Consider the following 5,487-nt stretch of genomic DNA (forward strand, 5'->3'; position numbering starts at 1 on the left):
ATAATAATAGTAGTAATAATAATAATATAAAAATATACAGAATAGGTTAGGATAAATACACATAAAGCAGATACTGTATTATAGCAATGACCACTAGATGGCAGTGCAGGGCTAGCTAATCTTCAGTATACTAAACCTGTAGAGTAGCTGACTGTAAAGTGACACTAAACTCAGAAGTTAAAAATTCATTCAAGAACCCACTATTAACAAAAATGTATCTTATTTGTGTATCACTCAGCTGTAGATCCTCAAATCATCTCTGAATTGGTGCCGACACTGTTCTTCCTTCTGGAGGGTGGCTACTTTTGTTCCCCATGGTCCTTCTGTGTGTTGTAAAGTAGCCACCGCTCCAAGCTCACTCCTGTAATGGACTACAATTTTACATTTAGTTTACTAATTTGTATTGAGATAGTTGTCCATCACAGGAGCGAGCTTGGAGAGGTGACTTCTTTACAACACACACAGGGACCATGAGGAACAAAAGTAGCCACCCTCCAGAAGGAAGGACAGTGTCAGCACCAATTCAGAGATTATTTGAGGATCTACAGCTCAATGAAACACAAATAGGATAAGATACATTTTTATTAATAGTTAAGGTACTTGAATGCATTTTAAGGTTTAACTCCTGAGTTTAGTGTCACTTTAAAAGTTAGCCATCAGGGAGGACGAATAGCCGGTGGCTAAGCACCGCGTGTTCTGACCATTTCATGCCTGTTTTTATTCGACTCTTGTGAGTACCATTGTACCAGTTTTATTTGTTTAATAAAACGTTTTTACGCGATGGAGGCGCTCTCTGTGTCTTGTCTTGCACTTTAAAAGTTCCCTGGCAGTCATGATCATCCTATAGCTTCACTACTTGTGAATCAATGATCCTAAATAAGCATGGAGCTTTGTGTCAGCGACTTTTTTAGTAGACAACATATGGAATGAAATTGACAACCAGGGAACTAACAAATAAAAAACATTAGGTATGACAGTGGCCATATTTTTGTCGTGACAGGTTCAGGAAGTTTATGGGGATTTATGTGAGTTATGAGTGTCCTCTGGTGTAGTTTATACATTAACAAACTCTTCCACAGAAATAAAAGATAAAACGATACACATTGTGAAGAAAAATTGATAAACCAAAAGGTAAAGCTCTAGGAAGTCTCAAGATTTCCAGCTTCTTGGCTCATGAACTCTGAAACGTTTTTTGGTTATTACCGGTATAATCATTTTTTTGAGATACTTTTAAATATTTTTATTCTGTTCTGAATGTATTTGTTTTAAAGAAGAACGCTGGGAAAATAAAATGTTAACCATTTCAGTGGTACTACCCCCACACTGCAAGGGTTAAGTGCTCATTTTGCCTACAAAATTAAAATAACAGAGATTTACTCACCCTAACAGCAAACCCAGCTGGCTGCTGGACTGGTCCATCCTCTCCCTTACGTCCTATATACTGTATAGAATGTGATGACCAGGACTGTCCCTATAATGTTGCAGTCTGAGGCTGTTGCCGGCATCTCTTAGGGTCACGTGGTGGGGTGGCAGGCAGAGCGGCCTGTTTGCAGTGTGCCTGCCGCACCCTTTCCGGCCAGAGCATCCCAGGTTGCAAGGCCCTGGATGGGGAAATGTGTAAGGGCCATACACATTACAGTTAAGGAATGCAGTGATGTCACCTCCAGTGCCTGGGAAAAAAAAGGAGCAGAAACAATAAGTCCCCATTCACACCCTGATGTTGTGTGAACGCGGGCCAAATGGCACGTTCATGCAACACATTCAAAGCATGCAACTTGCTTGCGGTGCCATTCGTTGTTAATGGCACCCCAAACGCGGTCGGTAAAACACGTTTATTTCCCACACAAACGCACAGGATAAAACACGGAATGCTTACAGCTGAAAATGATCCATGATCTACTTTTCCTCGATTATCACACATGCGGCAGCTCATTGACTGAATGTGCTGATGTGCAACAACAGTGTCAAAAACACGCACAAATGCACGTTCATGCACATTTACCCATCGCTAGGTGTGAACGGGGCCTAAATGATACATTTTGCTCACTCTTTCCTCTAGTAAGCATGTTCCCTGTCAGCACATATGCATGGAGCAGAACCTGATTGGCTTAGGAGGCTAATATAAAGTCACATCCCAGCATTTATGTTATTTTTATGTGAAAATATATTTTTTTATATATTTAGTTAAATGCATAATTTTTTTTATATCTGCTGGAATTCAGCTTTACAGTTTAATTTGGTTAAAAAAAAAAAAACTTTTATCCTTTAAAACAGAAAATGCTAAAATGAAATGACTTTAACCTCATACCTCTATGAACACAAATATCATTGTAATACATATTCAATCTGCAGTTACACACTTGGTGTGATATGTATAAATTGATTAGCGAACACCCTTCTTATATGCAACACATGATTGAAGCAACTTTGCTATTAGTTTGTTTTGATGTATAACATGTTCTGACTTTTTATTCTACAGCCTTGAAGAAGGGGGTAGTACCTTTAAATAAATTGACAGGTTTTCAAGATTTTCAATAAATAAAGATTACATTTTGACTACTTAATCTCCATTCACTTATTCTGTAGCACCCCATACACCAACATGGACAGCACAGATCACATGATCTCTAATTCTGTGTAGCATCTACTGTGATCAAGGCATTCCTTCCAGACAGCACAGCTAGTTCATAGACCTCTGCACATGCAATGCAATCTGATCTAGGACCTGACCCATGTTGTGTCATCCCTCTACTGTTTAGGGTTGCTACCTGTCCTGGATTCACCCGGGCAGTCTGGGTATTGAGTCCTGTGCCACAAGCTGTCACGGTGTCAAGAAGACAGGCAACCACAGGGTCCTGGTGTTCCAACTTGAGTTCATGAAGGAGGCATGGGACATGGAGGGACTCTGGAACTCGGGGAGCAAGGAGGTGTCTGAAGTCTTGAAGTGCACATTCTCCTGGCTGTCTCTCCTTTCTCTGTCCTGGCTGTCTCTCCTTGCTTTCTTTCCTGGCTGTCTCTCCTTGCTCTCTCTCCTAGCTATCTCCTTGGTCTCTCTCTTGGCTGTCTCTCCTTGCCCTCTTTCCTGGCTGTCTCTCCTTGCCCTCTTTCCTGGCTGTCTCTCCTTGCCCTTTCTCCTGGCTGTCTCTCCTCACTCTCTCTCCTGGCTGTCTCTCCTCACTCTCTCTCCTGGCTGTGTCTCCCCACTCTCTCTCCTGGCCGTGTCTCCTCACTCTCTCTCCTTGCCGTCTCTCCTCACTCTCTCTCCTGGCTGTCTCTCCTCACTCTCTCTCCTTGCTGTCTCTCCTCGCTCTCTCTCTCATGGCTGTCTCTCCTCACTCTCTCTCCTGGCTGTCTCTCCTCACTCTTTTGGCTGTCTTTCCTCGCTCTTGCTCTTTGCAGTCTCATGTATCCATGCCAGTTTCTCCACTAGACTGCAGGCAGAAAGACTATAATGATTTTGGGGTCCCTTGTTTGGGTGATCCCCTTCTCACCTGGATCACATGCTTACTCTGCGCACACTTTTCTCCCCACACAGTGCAGTCACATTTCATGTCAGGATTTCTGAATTCTGAGCTTTTGAAGTACAATAACAGGTTGTATTATTCAGGTTACCACAGTGCAATGAAGGTAAACAATACATGGAACAGCAAGCCAAAGTAATGACATTTTGATATATTATACCATGAAAACGTGTTTGTGTGCTACCTTATACATGCATATACAGTAGTTGTTTATATACAGCAGTTTGGGGACACCCAGTACAAATCCCATCATGTTTTGCAATATCTTATGTGACCTGTAATTTCACACAGCCGGATTGCTGAGATTGCCTACCTCTGCATTACATCCAGGGGTGTCCCTAGCCTTTTTCCCGCCTTGGGCTGCCAGTGGGGATGGGGTGCTGGTGGAGAGTGAAGCCGCTATGAGTTGGGCGGGGAGATGTGTAAGGGCTCTGCATGTCCCCACCCAGCTCTTAGCAACTTGGGACACTCTGGCCGGCGTCCCACCAAATTCATGGCAACCAGTGGCGTCACGGATTGTTAGGTGCTCGGCAGGACACCAGAAAGATCATCCCCGGTTGCTAAGAGCTTGGCAAAAGGGATGTGTGTGACCCTTAAAAAACACAAGTCTTTGTAAGTCCTAGGCCTTTATTATTGTATTTTCACATGTATAATGTTTGCTTCATATGCTATATATAACTATTGTGCTTACTGCTTTCACATTTCTTATGGTTAGTGGTTGTATATCTGTAACAGAAGATAATGCATATTGATGGCCTTTCAAATTGCCATAACTGGAAACCTTTAAAATACTGCGGGCTACTCTTTTCACTTTGTTCAGTTGCGTTTTGAAAAGGAAAAAGAGAAGCAGATTGGTTTCTATGGGCAACAGATTCTGTCTGCTCTGGTTTTTATAAATTCCCCTTCATGAGTGTGGCATTCTGCAAGGAGAACAGCATTATTGAAGGTCACGTGATGTTCTGCGCCAATTAGGGGCTTGGCAAGCTGAATGAAGCAAAGGAATACAGCACTAATGTGGCCTTCCATTCAAACAAAAGGCACTAAAATGATAATATATTATTATTATTATACAGGATTTATATAGCGCCAACAGTTTGTGCAGCGCTTTACAATATAAGGAAGACATTACAATCACAATACAATTCAAGACAAGATGGTAAGGAGGGCATATATATGGGTAAAAGTGGTGATATACAGGGAAGACACAGGCACTTGTGGTAATATGCAGACATTAAATGGTTTGTCAAGCCAATAAGTATATGGGCAACAATCTTGCAGTCATGACAATGAAAAGGAAACAAATTGGCAATTGTGACAATATGTGAGTAGCACATTATTAAACATATTAAAAACGCCTTCTCAGAGCAGTGGCTGTGGTACAGTTAAACCCTTATTGGCGCATTAAATGGTTACATCCATCCAAAGCAAAAGTAATATACACAGAACTTTTACTCAACAGTTTAGAATACTCCTTTTATTGCTTCTATTAATAAAGTGGAGAATGTGAAACACCAAGCTCCATAGTTCAAACAGCTATGTTTCGGATCTTGGCAGATCATTTTTTAAGCTTGGAGTATAATAATCACAACAAAATCATATCTCTTTTAACAAAACACACTCCCCCATTACATTCAATTACAGAGAAAGAAAAATGTGGCACCCAATCATAAGATAGAGGAAACTGTGGACCTGATTGTGAACTGTCCTAATATTTACTCTCCACCCACATTCCACAGAACAGAGGACCTCTAAATCATAATCACGTCAGCCTTAATATTGGTTGGATTCTAAAGCTGAACTCCAGGATCAGCAGATATTGTCTAAATACAAGATGCATTTGTATTCTTGCTGGAATCTGGTTGTGCTTTGTGCATCATTTCCAGATCTGTGCAGTAACTCAGCTTAGTATTTTTGTGCAGGGTAACTGGTCTTGTCTCCAACCCCTCCTGTAATGGGGAAGGGGGGG

Source organism: Nanorana parkeri, unplaced genomic scaffold, assembly GCF_000935625.1.
Source record: "Nanorana parkeri isolate BGI_ZX_2015 unplaced genomic scaffold, ASM93562v1 scaffold259, whole genome shotgun sequence".
Lineage (NCBI taxonomy): Eukaryota > Metazoa > Chordata > Amphibia > Anura > Dicroglossidae > Nanorana > Nanorana parkeri.